Below are 15,986 nucleotides of genomic sequence, written 5' to 3'. Positions count from 1 at the left end.
AAGGGAAACCCACCGGCAGCCCCACACCTTAGCCTCCGCCGTACCCTCATCCTAGTCCGTACGCGGACACTGACCAGCGCGTCCGCACGTGCCCCGACCCTAGCACTTGTCCGCACCCTCACCTGTGCCCTCAGCCTTGCCGTTCCCTAGCCCTAACCCTAGCCCGGAAGGGAAACCCACCGGCAGCCCCACACCTTAGCCTCCGCCGTACCCTCGTCCTAGTCCGTACGCGGACACTGACCCGCGCGTCCGCACGTGCCCCGACCCTAGCACGTGTCCGCACCCTCACCTGTGCCCTCAGCCTTGCCGTTCCCTAACCCTAAGCCTAGCCCTGAACGGAAACCCACCGGCAGCCCCACACCTTAGCCTCCGCCGTACCCTCATCCTAGTCCGTACGAGGACACTGACCCGCGCGTCCGCACGTGCCCCGACCCTAGCACATGTCCGCACCCTCACCTCTGCCCTCAGCCTTGCCGTTCCCTGACCCTAAGCCTAGCCCGGAACGGAAACCCACCGGCAGCCCCACACCTTAGCCTCCGCCGTACCCTCATCCTAGTCCGTACGCGGACACTGACCCACGCGTCCGCACGTGCCCCGACCCTAGCACGTGTCTGCACCCTCACCTGTGCCCTCAGCCTTGCCGTTCCCTAACCCTAAGCCTAGCCCGGAACGGAAACCCACCGGCAGCCCCACACCTTAGCCTCCGCCGTACCCTCATCCTAGTCTTTACGCGGACACTGACACGCGCGTCCGCACGTGACCCGACCCTAGCACGTGTCCGCACCCTCACCTGTGCCCTCAGCCTTGCCGTTCCCTAACCCTAACCCTAGCCCGGAACGGAAACCCACCGGCAGCCCCACACCTTAGCCTCCGCCGTACCCTCATCCTAATCCGTACGCGGACACTGACCCGCGCGTCCGCAAGTGCCCCGACCCTAGCACGTGTCCGCACACTCACCTGTGCCCTCAGCCTTGCCGTTCCCTAACCCTAACCCTAGCCTGGAACGGAAACCCACCGGCAGCCCCACACCTTAGCCTCCGCCGTACCCTCATCCTAGTCCGTACGCGGACACTGACCCGCGCGTCCGCACGTGCACCGACCTTAGCACGTGTCCGCACCCTCACATGTGCCCTCAGCCTTGCCGTTCCCTAACCCTAAACCTAGCCCGGAACGGAAACCCACCGGCAGCCCCACACCTTAGCCTCCGCCGTACCCTCATCCTAGTCCGTACTCGAACACTGACCCGCGCGTCCGCACGTGCCCCGACCCTAGCACGTATCCGCACCCTCACCTGTGCCCTCAGCCTTGCCGTTCCATAACCCTAACCCTAGACCGGAACGGAAAACCACCGGCAGCCCCACACCTTAGCCTCCGCCGTAACCTCAGCCCAGTCCGTACGCGGACACTGACCCGCGCGTCCGCACGTGCCCCGACCCTAGCACGTGTCCGCACCCTTACCTGTGCCCTCAGCCTTGCCGTTCCCTAACCCTAACCCTAGCCCGGAACGGAAACCCACCGGCAGCCCCACACCTTAGCCTCCGCCGTATCTTCATCCTAGTCCCTACGCGGACACTGACCCGCGCGTCCGCACGTGCCCCGAACCTAGCACGTGTCCGCACCCTCACCTGTGCCCTCAGCCTTGCCGTTCCCTAACCCTAACCCTAGCCCGGAAAGGAAACCCACCGTCAGCCCCACACCTTACCCTCCGCCGTACCCTCATCCTAGTCCGTACGTGGACACTGACCCGCGCGTCCGCACGTGCCCCGAAACTAGCACGTGTCCGCACCCTCACCTGTGCCCTCAGCCTTGACGTTCCCTAACCCTAACCCTAGCCCGGAACGGAAACCCACCGGCAGCCCAACACCCTAGCCTCCGCCGTACCTTCATCCTAGTCCGTACGCGGACAATGACACGCGCGTCCGCATGTGCCCCGACCCTAGCACGTGTCCGCACCCTCACCTGTGCCCTCAGCCTTGCCGTTCCCTAGCCCTAACCCTAGCCCGGAACGGAAACCCACCAGCAGCCCCACACCTTAGCCTCCGCCGTACCCTCATCCTAGTCCGTACGCGGACACTGACCCGCGCGTCCGCACGTGCCCCGACACTAGCACGTGTCCGCACCCTCACCTGTGCCCTCAGCCTTGCCGTTCCCTAACCCTAACCCTAGCCCGGAACGGAAACCCACCGGCAGCCCCACACCTGAGCTTCCGCCGTACCCTCGTCCTAGTCCGTACGCGGACACTGACCCGCGCGTCCGCACGTGCCCTGACCCTAGCACGTGTCCGCACCCTCACCTGTGCCCTCAGCCTTGCCGTTCCTTAACCCTAACCCTAGCCCGGAACGGAAACCCACCGGCAGCCCCACACCTTAGCCTCTGCCGTACCCTCATCCTAGTCCGTACGCGGACACTGACCCGCGGGTCCGCACGTGCCCCGACCCTAGCACGTGTCCGCAACCTCACCTGTGCCCTCAGCCTTGCCGTTCCCTAACCCTAACCCTAGCCCGGAACGGAAACCCACCGGCAGCCCCAAACCTTAGCCTCCGCCGTTACCTCATCCTAGTCCGTACGCGGACACTGACCCGCGCGTCCGCGCGTGCCCCGACCCTAGCACGTGTCCGCACCCTCACCTGTGCCCTCAGCCTTGCCGTTCCCTAACGCTAAGCCTAGCCCAGAACGGAAACCCACCGGCAGCCCCACACCTTAGCCTCCGCCGTACCCTCATCCTAGTGCGTACGCGGACACTAACCCGTGCGTCTGCACGTGCCCCGACCCTAGCACGTGTCTGCACCCTCACCTGTGCCCTCAGCCTTGCCGTTCCCTAACCCTAACCCTAGCCCGGAACGGAAACCCACCGGCAGTCCAACACCTTAGCCTCCGCCGTACCCTCATCCTAGTCCGTACGCGGACACTGACACGCGCGTCCGCATGTGCCCCGACCCTAGCACGTGTCCGCACCCTCACCTGTGCCCTCAGCCTTGCCGTTCCCTAGCCCTAACCCTAGCCCGGAACGGAAACCCACCGGCAGCCCCACACCTTAGCCTCCGCCGTACCCTCATCCTAGTCCGTACGCGGACACTGACTCGCGCGTCCGCACGTGCCCCGACCCTAGCACGTGTCCGCACCCTCACCTGTGCCCTCAGCCTTGCCGTTCCCTAGCCCTAACCCTAGCCAGGAACGGAAACCCACCGGCAGCCCCACACCTTAGCTTCCGCCGTACCCTCATCCTAGTCCGTACGCGGACACTGACCCGCGCGTCCGCACGTGCCCCGACCCTAGCACGTGTCCGCACCCTCACCTGTGCCCTCAGCCTTGCCGTTCCCTAGCCCTAACCCTAGTCCGGAAGGGAAACCCACCGACAGCCCCACACCTTAGCCTCCGCCGTACCCTCATCCTAGTCCGTACGCGGACACTGACCCGCGCGTCCGCACGTGCCCCAACCCTAGCACGTGTCCACACCCTCACCTGGGCCCTCAGCCTTGCCGTTCCCTAGCCCTAACCCTAGCCAGGAAGGGAAACCCACCGGCAGCCCCACACCTTAGCCTCCGCCGTACCCTCATCCTAGTCCGTACGCGGACACTGACCAGCGCGTCCGCACGTGCCCCGACCCTAGCACTTGTCCGCACCCTCACCTGTGCCCTCAGCCTTGCCGTTCCCTAGCCCTAACCCTAGCCCGGAAGGGAAACCCACCGGCAGCCCCACACCTTAGCCTCCGCCGTACCCTCGTCCTAGTCCGTACGCGGACACTGACCCACGCGTCCGCACGTGCCCCGACCTTAGCACGTGTCCGCACCCTCACCTGTGCCCTCAGCCTTGCCGTTCCCTAACCCTAACCCTAGCCCTGAACGGAAACCCACCGGCAGCCCCACACCTTAGCCTCCGCGTACCCTCATCCTAGTCCGTACGCGGACACTGACCCGCGCGTCCGCACGTGCCCCGACCCTAGCACTTGTCCGCACCCTCACCTGTGCCCTCAGCCTTGCCGTTCCCTAACCCTAACCCTAGCCCGGAACGGAAACCCACCGGCAGCCCCACACCTTAGCCTCCGCCGTACCCTCATCCTAATCCGTACGCGGACACTGACCCGCGCGTCCGCACGTGCCCCGACCCTAGCACGTGTCCGCACCCTCACCTGTGCCCTCAGCCTTGCCGTTCCCTAACCCTAAGCCTAGCCCGGAACGGAAACCCACCGGCAGCCCCACACCTTAGCCTCCGCCGTACCCTCATCCTAGTCCGTACGAGGACACTGACCCGCGCGTCCGCACGTGCCCCGACCCTAGCACGTGTCCGCACCCTCACCTCTGCCCTAAGCCTTGCCGTTCCCTAACCCTAAGCCTAGCCCGGAACGGAAACCCACCGGCAGCCCCACACCTTAGCCTCCGCCGTACCCTCATCCTAGTCCGTACGCGGACACTGACCCACGCGTCCGCACGTGCCCCGACCCTAGCACGTGTCCGCACCCTCACCTGTGCCCTCAGCCTTGCCGTTCCCTAACCCTAAGCCTAGCCCGGAACGGAAACCCACCGGCAGCCCCACACCTTAGCCTCCGCCGTACCCTCATCCTAGTCTTTACGCGGACACTGACACACGCGTCCGCACGTGACCCGACCCTAGCACGTGTCCGCACCCTCACCTGTGCCCTCAGCCTTGCCGTTCCCTAACCCTAACCCTAGCCCGGAACGGAAACCCACCGGCAGCCCCACACCTTAGCCTCCGCCGTACCCTCCTCCTAATCCGTACGCGGACACTGACCCGCGCGTCCGCAAGTGCCCCGACCCTAGCACGTGTCCGCACACTCACCTGTGCCCTCAGCCTTGCCGTTCCCTAACCCTAACCCTAGCCCGGAACGGAAACCCACCGGCAGACCCACACCTTAGCCTCCGCCGTACCCTCATCCTAATCCGTACGCGGACACTGACCCGCGCGTCCGCACGTGCCCCGACCCTAGCACGTGTCCGCACCCTCACCTGTGCCCTCAGCCTTGCCGTTCCCTAACCCTAAGCCTAGCCCGGAACGGAAACCCACCGGCAGCCCCACACCTTAACCTCCGCTGTACCCTCATCCTAATCCGTACGCGGACACTGACCCGCGCGTCCGCACGTGCCCCGACCCTAGCACGTGTCCGCACCCTCACCTGTGCCCTCAGGCTTGCCGTTCCCTAACCCTAACCCTAGCCCGGAACGGAAACCCACTGGCAGCCCCACACCTTAGCCTCCGCCGTACCATCATCCTAGTCCGTAGGCGGACACTGACCCGCGCGTCCGCACGTGCCCCGACCCCAGCACGTGTCCGCACCCTCACCTGTGGCCTCAGCCTTGCCGTTCCCTAACCCTAACCCTAGCCCGGAACGGAAACCCAGCGGCAGCCCCACACCTTAGCCTCCGCCGTTCCCTCATCCTAATCCGTACGCGGACACTGACCCACGCGTCCGCAAGTGCCCCGACCCTAGCACGTGTCCGCACACTCACCTGTGCCCTCAGCCTTGCCGTTCCCTAACCCTAACCCTAGCCCGGAACGGAAACCCACCGGCAGACCCACACCTTAGCCTCCGCCGTACCCTCATCCTAATCCATACGCGGACACTGACCCACGCGTCCGCACGTGCCCCGACCCTAGCACGTGTCCGCACCCTCACCTGTGCCCTCAGCCTTGCCGTTCCCTAACCCTAACCCTAGCCCAGAACGGAAACCCACCGGCAGCCCCACACCTTAACCTCCGCCGTACCCTCATCCTAATCCGTACGCGGACACTGACCCGCGCGTCCGCACGTGCCCCGACCCTAGCACGTGTCCGCACCCTCACCTGTGCCCTCAACCTTGCCGTTCCCTAACCCTAACCCTAGCCCGGAACGGAAACCCACCGGCAGCCCCACACCTTAGCCTCCGCTGTACCCTCATCCTAGTCCGTACGCGGACACTGACCCGCGCGACCGCACGTGCCCCGTCCCTAGCACGTGTCCGCACCCTCACCTGTGCCCTCAGCCTTGCCGTTCCCTAACCCTAACCCTAGCCCGGAACGGAAACCCACCGGCAGCCCCACACCTTAGCCTCCACCGTACCCTCATCCTAGTCCGTACGCGGACACTGACCAGCGCGTCCGCACGTGCCCCGACCCTAGCACGTGTCCGCACCCTCACCTGTGCCCTCAGCCTTGCCGTTCCCTAACCCTAACCCTAGCCCGGAAGGGAAACCCACCGGCAGCCCCACACCTTAGCCTCCGCCGTACCCTCATCCTAGTCCGTACGCGGACACTGACCCGCGCGTCCGCACGTGCCCCGACCCTAGCACGTGTCCGCACCCTCACCTGTGCCCTGAGCCTTGCCGTTCCCTAACCCTGACCCTAGCCCGTAACAGAAACCCACCGGCAGCCCCACACCTTAGCCTCCGCCGTACCCTCATCCTAGTCCGTACGTGGACACTGACACGCGTGTCCGCACGTGCCCCGACCCTAGCACGTGTCCGCACCCTCACCGGTGCCCTCAGCCTTGCCGTTACCTAGCCCTAACACTAGCCCGGAACGGAAACCCACCGGCAGCCCCACACCTTAGCCTCCGCCGTACCCTCATCCTAGTCCGTACGCGGACACGGACCCGCGCGTCCGCACGTGCCCCGACCCTAGCACGTGTCCGCACCCTCACCTGTGCCCTCAGCCTTGCCGTTCCCTAACCCTAAGCCTAGCCCCGAACGGAAACCCACCGGCAGCCCCACACCTTAGCCTCCGCCGTACCCTCAACCTAGTCCGTACGCGGACACTGACCCGCGCGTCCGCACGTGCCCCGACCCTAGCACGTGTCCGCACCCTCACCTGTGCCCTCAGCCTTGCCGTTCCCTAACCCTAACCCTAGCCTGGAAGGGAAACCCACGGGCAGCCCCACACCTTAGCCTCCGCCGTACCCTCATCCTAGTCCGTACGCGGACACTGACCTGCGCCTCCGCACGTGCCCCGAACCTAGCACGTGTCCGCACCCTCACCTGTGCCCTCAGCCTTGCCGTTCCCTAACCCTAACCCTAGCCCGGAACGGAAACCCACCGGCAGCCCCACACCTTAGCCTCCGCCGTACCCTCATTCTAGTCCGTACGCGGACACTGACCCGCGCGTCCGCACGTGCCCCGACCCTAGCACGTGTCCGCACCCTCACCTGTGCCCTCAGCCTTGCCGTTCCCTAACCCTAACCCTAGCCCGGAACGGAAACCCACCGGCAGCCCCACACCTTAGGCTCCGCCGTACCCTCATCCTAGTCCGTACGCGGACTCTGACCCGCGCGTCCACACGTGCCCCGACCCTAGCACGTGTCCGCACCCTCACATGTGCCCTCAGCCTTGCCGTTCCCTAACCCTAACCCTAGCCTGGAACGGAAACCCACCGGCAGCCCCACACCTTAGCCTCCGCTGTACCCTCATCCTAGTCCGTACGCGGACACTGACCCGCGCGTCCGCACGGGCCCCGACCCTAGCACGTGTCCGCACCCTCACCTGTGCCCTCAGCCTTGCCGTTCCCTAACCCTAACCCTAGCCCGGAACGGAAACCCACCGGCAGCCCCACACCTTAGCCTCCGCCGTACCCTCATCCTAGTCCGTACGCTGACACTGACCCACGCGTCCGCACGTGCCCCGACCCTAGCACGTGTCCGCACCCTCACCTGTGCCCTCAGCCTTGCCGTTCCCTAACCCTAACCCTAGCCCGGAACGGAAACCCACCGGCAGCCCCACACCTTAGCCTCCGCCGTACCCTCATCCTAGTCCGTACGCGGACACTGACACGCGCGTCCTCACGTGCCCCGGCCCTAGCACGTGTCCGCACCCTCACCTGTGCCCTCAGCCTTGCCGTTCCCTAACCCTAACCCTAGCCCGGAACGGAAACCCACCGGCAGCCCCACACCTTAGCCTCCGCCGTACCCTCATCCTAGTCCGTACGCGGACACTGACACGCGCGTCCTCACGTGCCCCGGCCCTAGCACGTGTCCGCACCCTCACCTGTGCCCTCAGCCTTGCCGTTCCCTAACCCTAACCCTAGCCCGGAATGGAAACCCATCGGCAGCCCCACACCTTAGCCTCCGCCGTACCCTCATCCTAGTCCGTGCGCGGACACTGACCCGCGCGTCCGCACGTGCCCCGACCCTAGCACGTGTCCGCACCCTCACCTGTGCCCTCAGCCTTGCCGTTCCCTAACCCTAACCCTAGCCCGGAACGGAAACCCACCGGCAGCCCCACACCTTAGCCTCCGCCGTACCCTCATCCTAGTCCGTACGCGGACACTGACCCGCGCGTCCGCACGTGCCCCGACCCTAGCACGTGTCCGCACCCTCACCTGTGCCCTCCGCCTTGCCGTTCCCTAACCCTAACCCTAGCCCGGAACGCAAACCCACCGGCAGCCCCACATCTTAGCCTCCGCCGTACCCTCATCCTAATCCGTACGCGGACACTGACCCACGCGTCCGCACGTGCCCCGACCCTAGCACGTGTCCGCACCGTCACCTGTGCCCTCAGCCTTGCCGTTCCCTAACCCTAACCCTAGCACGGAAGGGAAACCCACCGGCAGCCCCACACCTTAGCCTCCGCCGTACCCTCATCCTAATCTGTACGCGGACACTGACACACGCGTCCGCACGTGCCCCGACCCTAGCACGTGTCCGCACCCTCACCTGTGCCCTCAGCCTTGCCGTTCCCTAACCCTAACCCTAGCCCGGAACGGAAACCCACCGGCAGCCCCACACCTTAGCCTCCGCCGTACGCTCATCCTAATCCATACGCGGACACTGACCCGCGCGTCCGCACGTGCCCCGACCCTAGCACGTGTCCGCACCCTCACCTGTGCCCTCAGCCTTGCCGTTCCCTAACCCTAACCCTAGCCCGGAACGGAAACCCACCGGCAGCCCCACACCTTAGCCTCCGAGGTACCCTCATCCTAATCCGTACGCGGACACTGACCCGCGCGTCCGCACGTGCCCCGACCCTAGCACATATCCGCACCCTCACCTGTGCCCTCAGCCTTGCCGTTCCCTAACCCTAACCCTAGCCCGGAACGGAAACCCACCGGGAGCCCCACACCTTAGCCTCCGCCGTACCCTCATCCTAATCCGTACGCTGACACTGACCCGCGCGTCCGCACGTGCCCCGACCCTAGCACGTGTCCGCACCCTCACCTGTGCCCTCAGCCTTGCCGTTCCCTAACCCTAACCCTAGCCCGGAACGGAAACCCACCGGCAGCCCCACACCTTAGCCTCCGCCGTACCCTCATTCTAATCCGTACGCGGACACTGACCCGCGCGTCCGCACGTGGCCCGACCCTAGCACGTGTCCGCACCCTCACCTGTGCCCTCAGCCTTGCCGTTCCCTAACCCTAACCCTAGCCAAGAACGGAAACCCACCGGCAGCCCCACACCTTAGCCTCCGCCGTACCCTCATCCTAATCCGTACGCGGACACTGACCCGCGCGTCCGCAAGTGCCCCGACCCTAGCACGTGTCCGCACCCTCACCTGTGCCCTCAGCCTTGCCGTTCCCTAACCCTAACCCTAGCCCGGAACGGAAACCCACCGGCAGCCCCAAACCTTAGCCTCCGCCGTACCCTCATCCTAATCCGTACGCTGACACTGACCCGCGCGTCCGCACGTGCCCCGACACTAGCACGTGTCCGCCCCGTCACCTGTGCCCTCAGCCTTGCCATTCCCTAACCCTAACCCTAGCCCGGAACGCAAACCCACCGGCAGCCCCACACCTCAGCCTCCGCCGTACCCTCATCCTAATCCGTACGCGGACACTGACCCGCGCGTCCGCACGGGCCCCGACCCTAGCACGTGTCCGCACCCTCACCTGTGCCTTCAGCCTTGCCGTTCCCTAACCCTAACCCTAGCCTGGAACGCAAACCCACCGGCAGCCCCACACCTTAGCCTCCGCCGTACCCTCATCCTAATCCGTACGCGGACACTGACCCGCGCGTCCGCACGTGCCCCGACCCTAGCACGTGTCCGCACCCTCACCTGTGCCCTCAGCCTTGCCGTTCCCTAACCCTAACCCTAGCCCGGAACGGAAACCCACCGGCAGCCCCACACCTTAGCCTCCGCCGTACCCTCATCCTAATCCGTACGCGGACACTGACCCACGCGTCCGCACGTGCCCCGACCCTAGCACGTGTCTGCACCCTCGCCTGTGCCCTCAGCCTTGCCGTTCCCTAACCCTAACCCTAGCCCGGAACGGAAACCCACCGGCAGCCCCAGACCTTAGCCTCCGCCGTACCCTCATCCTAATCCGTACGCGGACACTGACCCGCGCGTCCGCACGAGCCCCGACCCTAGCACGTGTCCGCACACTCACCTGTGCCCTCAGCCTTGCCGTTCCCTAACCCTAACCCTAGCCCGGAATGGAAACCCACCGGCAGCCCCACACCTTAGCCTCCGCCGTACCCTCATCCTAATCCGTACGCAGACACTGACCGGCGCGCCCGCACGTGCCACGACCCTAGCACGTGTCCGCACCCTCGCCTGTGCCCTCAGCCTTGCCGTTCCCTAACCCTAACCCTAGCCCGGAAGGGAAAACCACCGGCAGCCCCACACCTTAGCCTCCGCCGTACCCTCATCCTAATCCGTAGGCGGACACTGACCCGCGCGTCCGCACGTGCCCCGACCCTAGCACGTGTCCGCACCCTCACCTGTGCCCTCAGCCTTGCCGTTCCCTAACCCTAACCCTAGCCCGGAACGGAAACCCACCGGCAGCCCCACACCTTAGCCTCCGCCGTACCCTCATCCTAATCCGTACGCGGACACTGACCCGCGCGTCCGCACGTGCCCCGACCCTAGAACGTGTCCGCACCCTCGCCTGTGCCCTCAGCCTTGCCGTTCCCTAACCCTAACCCTAGCCCGGAATGGAAAACCACCGGCAGCCCCACACCTTAGCCTCCGCCGTACCCTCATCCTAATCCGTACGCGGACACTGACCCGCGCGTCCGCACGTGCCCCGACCCTAGCACGTGTCCGCACCCTCACCTGTGCCCTCAGCCTTGCCGTTCCCTAACCCTAACCCTAGCCCGTAACGGAAACCCACCGGCAGCCCCAGACCTTAGCCTCCGCCGTACCCTCATCCTAATCCGTACGCGGACACTGACCCGCGCGTCCGCACGAGCCCCGACCCTAGCACGTGTCCGCACACTCACCTGTGCCCTCAGCCTTGCCGTTCCCTAACCCTAACCCTAGCCCGGAACGGAAACCCACCGGCAGCCCCACACCTTAGCCTCCGCCGTACCCTCATCCTAATCCGTACGCAGACACTGACCGGCGCGCCCGCACGTGCCACGACCCTAGCACGTGTCCGCACCCTCGCCTGTGCCCTCAGCCTTGCCGTTCCCTAACCCTAACCCTAGCCCGGAAGGGAAACCCACCGGCAGCCCCACACCTTAGCCTCCGCCGTACCCTCATCCTAATCCGTAGGCGGACACTGACCCGCGCGTCCGCACGTGCCCCGACCCTAGCACGTGTCCGCACCCTCACCTGTGCCCTCAGCCTTGCCGTTCCCTAACCCTAACCCTAGCCCGGAACGGAAACCCACCGGCAGCCCCACACCTTAGCCTCCGCCGTACCCTCATCCTAATCCGTACGCGGACACTGACCCGCGCGTCCGCACGTGCCCCGACCCTAGAACGTGTCCGCACCCTCGCCTGTGCCCTCAGCCTTGCCGTTCCCTAACCCTAACCCTAGCCCGGAATGGAAAACCACCGGCAGCCCCACACCTTAGCCTCCGCCGTACCCTCATCCTAATCCGTACGCGGACACTGACCCGCGCGTCCGCACGTGCCCCGACCCTAGCACGTGTCCGCACCCTCACCTGTGCCCTCAGCCTTGCCGTTCCCTAACCCTAACCCTAGCCCGTAACGGAAACCCACCGGCAGCCCCACACCTTAGCCTCCGCCGTACCCTCATCCTAATCCGTACGCGGACACTGATTCGCGCGTCCGCACGTGCCCCGACCCTAGCACGTGTCCACACCCTCACCTGTGCCCTCAGGCTTGCCGTTCCCTAACCCTAACCCTAGCCCGGAACGGAAACCCAGCGGCAGCCCCACACCTTATACTCCGCCGTACCCTCATCCTAATCCGTACGCGGACACTGACCCGCGCGTCCGCACGTGCCCCGACCCTATCACGTCTCCGCACCCTGACCTGTGCCCTCAGCCTTACCGTTCCCTAACCCTAACCCTAGCCCGGAACGGAAACCCACCGGCAGCCCCACACCTTAGCCTCCGCCGTACCCTCATCCTAATCCATACGTGGACACTGAACCGCGCGTCCGCACGTGCCCCGACCCTAGCACGTGTCCGCACCCTCACCTGTGCCCTCAGCCTTGCCGTTCCCTACCCCTAACCCTAGCCCGGAACGGAAACCCACCGGCAGCCCCACACCTTAGCCTCCGCCGTACCCTCATCCTAATCCGTACGCGGACACTGACCCGCGCGTCCGCACGTGCCCCGACCCTAGCACGTGTCCGCACCCTCGCCTGTGCCCTCAGCCTTGACGTTCCCTAAACCGAACCCTAGCCCGGAACGGAAACCCACCGGCAGCCCCACACCTTAGCCTCCGCCGTACCCTCATCCTAATCCGTACGCGGACACTGACCCACGCGTCCGCACGTGCCACGACCCTAGCACGTGTCCGCACCCTCACCTGTGCCCTCAGCCTTGCCGTTCCCTAACCCTAAACCTAGCCCGGAACGGAAACCCACCGGCAGCCCCACAACTTAGCCTCCGACGTACCCTCATCCTAATCCGTACGCGGACACAGACCCGCGCGTCCGCACGTGCCCCGACCCTAGCACGTGTCCGCACCCTCACCTGTGCCCTCAGCCTTGCCGTTCCCTAACCCTAACCCTAGCCCGGAAGGGAAACCCACCGGCAGCCCCACACCTTAGCCTCCGCCGTACCCTCATGCTAATCCGTACGCGGACACTGACCCGCGCGTCCGCACGTGCCCCGACACTAGCACGTGTCCGCACCCTCACCTGTGCCCTCAGCCTTGCCATTCCCTAACCCTAACCCTAGCCCAGAACGCAAACCCACCGGCAGCCCCACACCTCAGCCTCCACCGTACCCTCATCCTAATCAGTACGCGGACACTGACCCGCGCGTCCGCATGTGCCCCGACCCTAGAACGTGTCCGCACCCTCGCCTGTGCCCTCAGCCTTGCCGTTCCCTAACCCTAACCCTAGCCCGGAATGGAAAACCACCGGCAGCCCCACACCTTAGCCTCCGCCGTACCCTCATCCTAATCCGTACGTGGACACTGACCCGCGCGTCCGCACGTGGCCCGACCCTAGCACGTGTCCGCACCCTCACCTATGCCCTCAGGCTTGCCGTTCCCTAACCCTAACCCTAGCCCGGAACGGAAACCCAGCGGCAGCCCCACACCTTAGCCTCCGCCGTACCCTCATCCTAATCCGTAGGCGGACACTGACCCGCGCGTCCGCACGTGCCCCGACCCTAGCACGTGTCCGCACCCTCACCTGTGCCTTCAGCCTTGCCGTACCCTAACCCTAACCCTAGCCTGGAACGCAAACCCACCGGCAGCCCCACACCTTAGCCTCCACCGTACCCTCATCCTAATCCGTACGCGGACACTGACCCGCGCGTCCGCACGTGCCCCGACCCTAGCACGTGTCCGCACCCTCACCTGTGCCCTCAGCCTTGCCGTTCCCTAACCCTAACCCTAGCCCGGAACGGAAACCCACCGGCAGCCCCACACCTTAGCCTCCGCCGTACCCTCATCCTAATCCGTACGCGGACACTGACCCGCGCGTCCGCACGTGCCCCGACCCTAGCACGTGTCTGCACCCTCGCCTGTGCCCTCAGCCTTGCCGTTCCCTAACCCTAACCCTAGCCCGGAACGGAAACCCACCGGCAGCCCCACACCTTAGCCTCCGCCGTACCCTCATCCTAATCCGTACGCGGACACTGACCTGCGCATCCGCACGAGCCCCGACCCTAGCACGTGTCCGCACCCTCACCTGTGCCCTCAGCCTTGCCGTTCCCTAACCCTAACCCTAGCCCGGAACGGAAACCCACCGGCAGCCCCACACCTTAGCCTCCGCCGTACCCTCATCCTAATCCGTACGCGGACACTGACCCACGCGTCCGCACGTGCCACGACCCTAGCACGTGTCCGCACCCTCGCCTGTGCCCTCAGCCTTGCCGTTCCCTAACCCTAACCCTAGCCCGGAAGGGAAACCCACCAGCAGCCCCACACCTTAGCCTCCGCCGTACCCTCATCCTAATCCGTAGGCGGACACTGACCCGCGCGTCCGCACGTGCCCCGACCCTAGCACGTGTCCGCACCCTCACCTGTGCCCTCAGCCTTGCCGTTCCTTAACCCTAACCCTAGCCCGGAACGGAAACCCACCGGCAGCCCCACACCTTAGCCTCCGCCGTACCCTCATCCTAATCCGTACGCGGACACTGACCCGCGCGTCCGCATGTGCCCCGACACTAGCACGTGTCCGCACCCTCACCTGTGCCCTCAGCCTTGCCATTCCCTAACCCTAACCGTAGCCCGGAACGCAAACCGACCGGCAGCCCCACACCTCAGCCTCCGCCGTACCCTCATCCTAATCCGTACGCGGACACTGACCCGCGCGTCCGCACGTGCCCCGACCCTAGCACGTGTCCGCACCCTCAACTGTGCCTTCAGCCTTGCCGTTCCCTAACCCTAACCCTAGCCTGGAACGCAAACCCACCGGCAGCCCCACACCTTAGCCTCCGCCGTACCCTCATCCTAATCCGTACGCGGACACTGACCCGCGCGTCCGCACGTGCCCCGACCCTAGCACGTGTCCGCACCCTCACCTGTGCCCTCAGCCTTGCCGTTCCCTAACCCTAACCCTAGCCCGGAACGGAAACCCACCGGCAGCCCCACACCTTAGCCTCCGCCGTACCCTCATCCTAATCCGTACGCGGACACTGACCCGCGCGTCCGCACGTGCCCCGACCCTATCACGTCTCCGCACCCTGACCTGTGCCCTCAGCCTTGCCGTTCCCTAACCCTAACCCTAGCCCGGAACGGAAACCCACCGGCAGCCCCACACCTTAGCCTCCGCCGTACCCTCATCCTAATCCATACGTGGACACTGACACGCGCGTCCGCACGTGCCCCGACCCTAGCACGTGTCCGCACCCTCACCTGTGCCCTCAGCCTTGCCGTTCCCTAACCCTAACCCTAGCCCGGAACGGAAACCCACCGGCAGCCCCACACCTTAGCCTCCGCCGTACCCTCATCCTAATCCGTACGCGGACACTGACCCTCGCGTCCGCACGTGCCCCGACCCTAGCACGTGTCCGCACCCTCGCCTGTGCCCTCAGCCTTGACGTTCCCTAAACCGAACCCTAGCCCGGAACGGAAACCCACCGGCAGCCCCACACCTTAGCCTCCGCCGTACCCTCATCCTAATCCGTACGCGGACACTGACCCGCGCGTCCGCACGTGCCACGACCCTAGCACGTGTCCGCACCCTCACCTGTGCCCTCAGCCTTGCCGTTCCCTAACCCTAAACCTAGCCCGGAACGGAAACCCACCGGCAGCCCCACAACTTAGCCTCCGACGTACCCTCATCCTAATCCGTACGCGGACACAGACCCGCGCGTCCGCACGTGCCCCGACCCTAGCACGTGTCTGCACCCTCACCTGTGCCCTCAGCCTTGCCGTTCCCTAACCCTAACCCTAGCCCGGAAGGGAAACCCACCGGCAGCCCCACACCTTAGCCTCCGCCGTACCCTCATGCTAATCCGTACGCGGACACTGACCCGCGCGTCCGCACGTGCCCCGACCCTATCACGTCTCCGCACCCTGACCTGTGCCCTCAGCCTTGCCGTTCCCTAACCCTAACCCTAGCCCGGAACGGAAACCCACCGGCAGCCCCACACCTTAGCCTCCGCCGTACCCTCATCCTAATCCGTACGTGGTCACTGACCCGCGCGTCCGCACGTGCCCCGACCCTAGCACGTGTCCGCACCCTCAC

Source organism: Hyperoodon ampullatus (assembly GCF_949752795.1).
Source record: "Hyperoodon ampullatus genome assembly, chromosome: 13".
Lineage (NCBI taxonomy): Eukaryota > Metazoa > Chordata > Mammalia > Artiodactyla > Ziphiidae > Hyperoodon > Hyperoodon ampullatus.
This window is presented reverse-complemented; position numbering follows the sequence as displayed.